The sequence below is a fragment of the Mirounga leonina genome, unplaced genomic scaffold, assembly GCF_011800145.1.
Source record: "Mirounga leonina isolate KUSES-001 unplaced genomic scaffold, KU_Mleo_1.0 Mir_117, whole genome shotgun sequence".
Taxonomy (NCBI): domain Eukaryota; kingdom Metazoa; phylum Chordata; class Mammalia; order Carnivora; family Phocidae; genus Mirounga; species Mirounga leonina.
Genome location: NW_023270274.1, coordinates 5,887,866 through 5,895,670, shown reverse-complemented (window position 1 = coordinate 5,895,670; position 7,805 = coordinate 5,887,866). Strand labels below are relative to the sequence as shown.

Below are 7,805 nucleotides of genomic sequence, written 5' to 3'. Positions count from 1 at the left end.
GGTGATTTTGACAGTTGCAGGAGATGCCGGAGGCTGGACTGGGAAGGTGCACGGAGGAGGGGAACCGCGCGCAGAAGCGTCCTGGACCCGGCTGGGAAGCTTAACCCGGAGGAGGACCGGGGCGGGGCTGCGCGCGGTGCGTGCGGTGGGCGGGGCCTCTCGGAGCTCCGCCCCCGGCCCCGGGCCGCAGCCTCCTCCCTGGAGCGGTGGTTTTCGGGGCCGCCGAGGAACCTGTCCCTGAGGCCGCGCTCAAGACGGCGCGACCTGTTTTTTGGCCCAGCGGGAAGTGCTGGCGCAGGTGGTCTCGAATGCGTGTTCCTCTTTGCCTCTGATGTCTGGAAGGGGAATTCAGCAGCAAGGACTCCTGTCTGGAGCTCTGACCCCAACTTCCTCAATCCAGGCTCTAGAGAGGCGCCCCTGGCTGAGCCCCGGGGTCCCGCGGGCCGCGCACTCTCCCCCTTTCCCTGCTCTGCACCCCAGCCCGCGCTCCGGCCAGGGCGGACGTCCCTCCGTGCCCGCGCCGGCGCTGGCGCTTGTCCCTGTCCCGACCTGGGCTGGCCATCACCCTGCATTGGGTCGGATAGTCGCAAGTCTCTCCCCTCTGAGACCGCTTCTGTTTTAAGACTGCGCATCGCCAGGCGTTCAGTAACTGTTATGGAATGAATAGTGAGTATGTGATGCCCCCGTGCCTCCGCCAGCCAGGCAGAGCGCCCCCTCCTCCCAGCGCCCCCTCTCCCCATGGCCACGACCAGGTGGCAGCACAACCCTCAGGGTGCTTCTCTGAGGCAGGAGCGGTGCCCCCTCCCACCTGGGGGCCCGGCTTCTTGTCTCCCTGTAGGCCCGGGCCGCAAGGTGGCCACATCTCAGGTGTGCTTCCCCTATCCTCAGGCATTCCTATCCCCATGCTGGGTGAGGCCTCAGGTGGAGGAAGAATCAGGAACACTGCAGAGGAAAGACTCTTCCTACAGGTTTGGGCGGGGCTGGGGGAGTTGGGGGCTTGCTCTGAACCCCAAGACTGCGCTGGCCCCAGCTTCTCCATGTTCCTCGCCTGGGTAGCCTGCTCCCTGCCCTCTGAACGTGAGCAGGTGGTCACCGATGGAATCTGTGATTGGGACAGTGCCCTGTCTCTCAGGCTTGTGGAAAGCAGCTTCTTTGACTTCTTAACCTTCCCGGAAAATGGCCCCAATTTTCTGGAAGAAGGAAGGAGGATCTGGTTCTGGGAACATTCTCGCTTCTTCTCATCGCAGATGCCACTCACTCAGTTGCATGTGAAGGCTGGGGCATCTGTGGTCAGCACTGGCTGAGGCCCGTGGTCCCAGCCCTGGCTTTCAGCGGCTCTGTGCGGACCTGCCTGCTCTCTCATGCCTGTTCTATGTCAAGGATGGCCCTGCCCCCACTCAGAGGCAGGTCAGGAAGGCCTGTGAGGGCCCTGGAGGCTTCCTGAGGAGCTCTGTTGTACTGTAAATGGCAGTCCCGCTTGCTTGGTCCCAGGACCCAGCTCCCTTGGGCTCCCCGGCGGTGGGGGGCTGACCACCTGCTGCCCCTCTTTCTGCCACTGTGCCCTTTCTCTGTGTGGCCTCTCTGGCCAGGCCTGCTGAGCAGGGAAGCACGAAGAGGCTAAGGGCAGGAGGAGGCTGGGGCCTTGCCACCTCTGGCCAGTGGCTCTCTGGGTCTGGGACCCCATGTGACTAAGGAGGATGAGTGTCAGTGGATTCATTTGGTGTCAGAAAAAGCAGGCGCTCTGGCCCTTTTCCGGAGGTGGTGGGACCCTCTCTCAGTCTTTCCCTCCAGCAGTGCCCCTGGCCGTGGTGTTCTCCATGCTTCCCACCAGGGTGTCCTCATTCTGGAGGGCCGTCGGGAGCTCTCATGGAACCCTGGGTTGGACGGTGTCTCAGGGACCCCGGTGCACTTCATCTGAGCCCTTTGTGCAAACACCGCCCCTGGCAGGCGGTGTCCATGGGCGAGCTGCCGAGGCACCTGGGCTCTGTCACGAGTCCCCAGCAAGACGCAGGCCCTTGTTTCTGTATCTGGCTGCCGGCGGGCTGTGCCGACGTCGTCACATGGCTGCATGATCCTCACGGGCTGTGTTTGCATTTTCTGACACTGCATCTAGCACTGAGCATACTGCACACGTACCGGATGCTCAGCAAGCGGGTGTCCCTTCCTCCGGCTGCTGCCCGTCAACTCTCTCGCCAGCCTGGGCACTGGGCCTTGACCGGGCTTCCGTCACTCTGTCTGTCTAAGGGCTACTCAGTCCGCCCAGCGCGCTCCCTCTGCTTGAAGAGCTGAGTTCCCCGAGCATCTCTCACAGACCCCTCTCACCTCCTCTCCTGCCCCTCCTGGCATTCCCATCACAAAGGGCTGCCCCAGCTCCTCACACACACACAGAGGTGCTGCAGTTTCCAGAAGGATCCTGGGGCGCGAAGAACCCACCCAGCAGTCAGTCTGCCCCACCACCTTGCTGGCCATTTCCTGGCCTCCCTGGGCCTTCTTTCCACATGCACAGCTCTTGGGAACCCCTGCTCTTCCCTGTCAGAGGGGAAGGCCTCACTCACCCCCACCTCAGTGACCCCAGGACAGCTTTGTTCCCCCTGCCTCAGCAGCTCTCCCCACCTCCAGTAGGGTCAGCAGATTCTCCTTTGCCTGTTGGGCCCCCGGCTCCGGGCCACATGATCCGCAGCCCCGTCACAGCTACGCAACTCTGTTCTGCTGCAACCTATGACCTTGTTCTCTAAGGCCTTAAGGTTTTTCTCATTTGCCCCAGAGTTACCTAAAGGGCTGAAGGGCGGTGGGCAGCCCCCACCCCCCCGAGGGTCAGGGCATGATCTGGTAGCAGAAGGTTCCTTCAAGGGAACGTCATGAAAAATTTCTGATTTTCATATGGTCACAGGGCAAAACGAAACTGTAATTGCTTCGTACGGTATCCCACTAATCTAGTGGATTGTTATATTCTCTTATGAAAAACGTTTGACAGTGCCTCTAGGGGTAAGATTAGAGCATGTGTTGGGGGAGCACGATGGGTGCCTGTTGTCACGGGATGTGCCAAATCGCATGCCGCCCTTTCCCCCACCTACCCCAGTTCCCTGAACGCTGAGACTCATTGAAAGTCACAACTGCGTTTTCTCGTGCTTGCTTCGGCAGCACATATACTAAAATTGGGACAATACAGAGAAGATTAGCATGGGCCCTGCGCAAGGATGACCTGCAAATTCACAAAGTGTTCCTTCCGAGCGTGGACGCTGGATCCAGTGTAATCACGCATTGGTTATATAAGTTCAATTTCTTGAGCACCTACTCTCTGCCGGGCACCCTGCTAGGTGGTCTGTGGGGAGTTGAAATGAACAGGGCAGAGACACAGATGACCCTCACCCTCTTTGATGTCAGTTTAAATCCCAAATCTGCCATTTACCATGTAACCTTGGGCAGTTCAGTGAATGTTTCTGAGCTTCAGTGCTGTTATCTATCAAATGAGGTTGGGACTTCCCGCCTTTCGCACTTGCCTGCCATATAGCAGGTGCTCAATAAATGGCCACTATTTTTCTTCCAGGCCGTGGGGTGTCCTCTTTCTTCTTACATGGAAATTGCCCGTTGGCTCTGGAGTCAGCTGGCTGTCCTGAGCTTTTGAGTCCCTTGGAAGGATTCTGGGGAGTTGGCCGATTGGCTGCAGGTACTTGCCAGGCTGGCGGCCATGCGGAGTGACCCGGAGTTGGAGTTGTCGCTATGTCCTGTTCTCATTTCTGTTTCTCTGCGTGCTTTGTAATTGGGCCACTCTTTCAGTCGGCTAGAGACGCTAATGACCTTGAGAAAGGATCCCAGCCCTGAATATAGAATCCTGCTCTTTTGAAGTCACCCACTTTCTTTGTGGGTCTCGACGTGTGTGTGTGTTTTCCCTTGTGGGCATGCCTTCCCTTCCGCTTTGATGTTGCCTCAGTAACAACAGGGTTCAGAATTATTAATTCCTACTGCACAGTGAGGTGCAGTTTTATTACACAGAAAGGGGGAAAATATAATTGCTGTCTTGAGTAATCATTTTCTGAAGGCTGCGAGCATAACCTTTCATTAATATTTCATTTGCGGCCAGGGTGGGTAACTGGGATAGGCCTAAAAATATTGTTGTCCCCTATGCATGGAGAGATCACGAGCTGGGGGACCTGGGGCCAGTGTGTGCTCTACAGTTGTGTGCAATTATCTCTAAAATTAAAGATGTTTAACCCATTAGCCCGTAAGAAAGTGGAGGAGAGGTTTATAGCGACACAGCTCTTTACTGAGTAGGGTAAAGGTGCAAATCCCAGGCAGAACCCATCTCAGCCCCTCCACTGGGGAAGCCATGTCACCGGCCCCTGCAATGGATTTGGGGCATGGGGTCTGGGGGGCCAGTGGCTCCCTAGTCAAAGCCGAGCTCCCGGGTCACGGGGATGGACATTCACAGGTCACTTGGTTGAAGGATGCCATGGGAAATGCTGTGGTCTTTGATGTTCTCTGGAGTGAGGCCCTTGAAGTGTTCAAAGTGTCTCTAGGGAGAGGGCCGAAGGCTGATTCCCGGACTGGGAACCCGGGAGACTCTGCTCATGGGGCAGGGAGGCAGGCCACTGGGGAGGTGGGGAGCAGAGCCTTTGGTGACTAACAGCGATTCTGGATTCTGATGAGCTTCCTTCCCAGTCCTGGGGAGTCCGGCTGGGTGGGGACCCAGGGCTGGCTCCTGGGCGGGGGGTGACTAAAGGCCCCACTTTTCATATCCTCACACTATTTCACAGACATGAGCCCATCTGACTATGGGAACAGCCTCCTGAGACCTGTGGGAATGTGGTGACATCAGCCGTTACCCCACTGGCTGGTCAACTTTATCTCATGGGATCCTCTGACAACCCTCGAGGAAAGAGATGCTCCCTTACAGAGGAGGAGGCTGGGACTTCCGGCTCAAGTTACTGATTCCCGAGGTCACCTGGCCTAGGTGAGCTGGGATTAGTCAGTGGCCTGCCTGGGTGCAGGTGACCGTGGATCCTGGCATGGGTGTGGACTGCTCAGCGTCTGGTGACCATGGCGGGCGGATGTGTGAGGCCCACTGCATTGTGTGCTTTTGCCCGCCAGGCCTCCCTTCCTGTTTGCATCTGCAGGGGTCCCGACTCCTAACCCAGGGCGCATCCACGTGAAGAGAAAGATCGCTAAATCGTATAAGCACCATTGGGATTTTTAAGAATATCCCTGCTCAACCCCGGAGTTGCTGTGTTTCTGTGTTCTTGGGCTTACTGTGTTTTCCTAGAAAAATAAGTAAAAAAACATTGGCCAGTAGGTTTATTGCCATATATCATTAGTGACAAAGGGGGTTGTCTTAGTTATTAATCATCTGGGGATTTCTAGACGTGCTCACATTTGTGCCCAAAGACGTGGTGTTGTCAGGGGTTCTCTCTTCAGGAGAAAGGCCACAGGGTGGGGAAGCCCTGAGACTGAGTTGGGGGCCGTGGGGGAGGCTGGAGGGAGAGGCATGGGGACTTAAGGAGCAGCTGTGAGATTCAGTGTTTCTTTTTCTCAGGACCTGGAGCAGGGAGGAAGATGGCAGGACAGAGGCTGATGGTGACCCCTCCATGCCAGGCGCTCTCGGGTGGTCTCGTGTGACCTGCTGGCTGGGTGTCCTATTCTACACACAGGGAAATGGAAGTCCTCCCACAAAACAACACCCGGGTGCCAGGTGAGTGCACAGAGCAGGATTTGAACCCAGGTCCTGTCCTCGCCAGCCCAGGGGAGAGCTGACCCAGCAGAACAAAGCGGTGGCCCCGGCCTCTCCTTCCGCCTGACACATCCACCGTCCTCCCTTTGTTCCATGCTTCCGTGACTCTGCTCCTGCCAGATCCATACCCGCTAATAAAACCACTTCTAAAGAGGTTTCAACAGGGGCTGCATTTTGTTTATTTTCCCCTTACTCATTCCATTTCCCAAACAGTATAAGGTATTGCTTACAGAAAGCTTGAGTTTTCCTTCCCTGATCCCATGCCCCGAAGTGATTGCAGCTCAGGACCTGGTGTGCGGGGCACCAGACTTTGTTTCTAGGCAAATAGGAACCTCTAAAGATATGGGTAGATATCTACACACGGAGAACTTTTCATTTATACAGAATGAGTACCTATAAGCAGAGTCATTATAGCAATACTTATAAAAGCCAAAGACTGGAAAAACCTGCAATAAAATCGCCGGAGTAGGGCTTCAGCTGGATCTATGAAACAGCCCTCAATGGAATTATTGTGTGGCTGTTCGGAAAAGAACCGTCCACGTACAGCCATGAGAGCTGCTTACAATATGTCATTAAATAAAAAAAGTGACGGGCCAATCATATGCATCATGTGGACACACTTAACTTCCGTGGCAGCTTCACACAGATGCACCGCTGGTGAGGGCAGCCCCCGCAGATGCAGCCGAGAATTCTCTGTGCGGCGTTGACAGCAGCGAGAAGCTAAGCTGCCTGTGACACTGGGACGCCTCCAGAGAGCCATGGCCACCCCAGAGGAAGTTACTTGCTGCCATGTGCAGGGGAAGTCCTGTGGTAAATGCTCCAGCAGGGGTGGCGGGGGAGGGGCTGCAGGCGGGGAGACTGTGATGACCCCAATTTTGAACTGGAGCCTTCCTGGGGGGCAGCGCCTCAGAACTGTTCAAATGATTGCACCGATGCACTTCATTTCTACACAGGCAGAAACCCAGGCCCAGAGAGGGAAGGTGATGTGTCTGAGGTCACACAGCAAGGTCATGGTGGGGCTTAGCAGGCTCCCCAGGACCCTCTGCAGGACCCTCTGGGCGGGACTCTGGACCCTGTACCGGGGTGGGGGTGGACTGGGGCTGCGCCAGCCTCCGCACGTGCCTGTTCTCTTCTCCTTAGGGTCATCTCAACTTTCCTTTTCTCTCTCTTCTTCCTCCTTCTGCCTGCAACCCCCTCAGTTTGGTCTACACACTCCCTGTCAGAGTTGACGAACTTGGGGCAACTTGGTGAAAACCCTGGGTGAGAATCTGGTTTGATGCATTCTCCTTGGAACCCTTGGATGTCCCTGGTATGTGCTGTGTGCACGTGTGTGTGAGCACGAGTGGTGTGTGTGGGGTGCAGGCGTGTGTGTGGTTTGTGTGCAGGTGTGGCGTGTGCATTCGTGTGAGTGTGCACGTGTATGTGAGCACACGTGTGCTGGGTGTTCGAGGAGACGGGGTGACCCCTAACCACAGGAGTGTTTGAACTGACCTGGGAGCGGGGCCAGCCCCAGGCTGCCATGTGCCCCTTTCTGCAGCTGCCGGTGGGGAGATGTGTCGCACCAGGGCCAGTCCCTCCCAGCAGAGCCTGGGACTCCGGGTTAGGAGAGGCAAGCTCTCAGAAATAGTAAACCACTGTTTTCTTGCCGGCTGTTTGCCCTTATTAATTCAGGTAGCAATTACCCATTCCGAATATTTGGCGACTAATTAGTTTTTCCTGTGGAGAAGGCAGAATGAGGAATGTTTTGCTCTGACCCGATCCACTTTCTCAGTTTCCCGAGGAGGGGGCTCAGGGCACGGAAGGAGGGAAGAGGCAGAGGGTGAAAGAAACCTGCCCAATGCCTGGGATGCCCCTTTAGCTGTCAGGTCTCCGCTGCGAGTCTGGAGCATGATAAAAATAACCCGCCCGATGTTGGTTTTGTTCTTGCTTTCATGTTGCCTGGCCCGTTTCCCCTGTGGGTGCCGCTCCCGGCGGTTTGCCTGATCATGTGGTGTTGGTGTCAGAGCAAAAGTCCCAGGCTGCTGGCTGAGCTGGGGTCCCCCCTTTGGAGTCGTGCCCTCTGAACCCACCAGGTGACCAA

The 7,805-nt window shown here is 56.4% G+C and overlaps 1 long non-coding RNA gene and 1 other non-coding gene across 3 annotated transcripts; both read left to right on the top strand.

Moving 5' to 3' along the window:
* Window positions 1-201: 201 nt before the first annotated feature.
* On the top strand, window positions 202-6,441 carry LOC118007294. 2 transcript variants are annotated; one of them, XR_004678368.1, is made up of 4 exons: window positions 202-666; window positions 4,755-4,951; window positions 5,531-5,686; window positions 6,362-6,441. It is a non-coding gene; the product is annotated as an uncharacterized LOC118007294 (long non-coding RNA). The 2 variants fall into 2 exon arrangements; XR_004678367.1 differs by lacking the exon at window positions 6,362-6,441 and having other exon boundaries at window positions 5,531-5,886.
* LOC118007314 lies at window positions 3,126-3,228 on the top strand. The gene has a single exon (XR_004678374.1). It is a non-coding gene; the product is annotated as a U6 spliceosomal RNA (small nuclear RNA).
* Window positions 6,442-7,805: the final 1,364 nt, after the last annotated feature.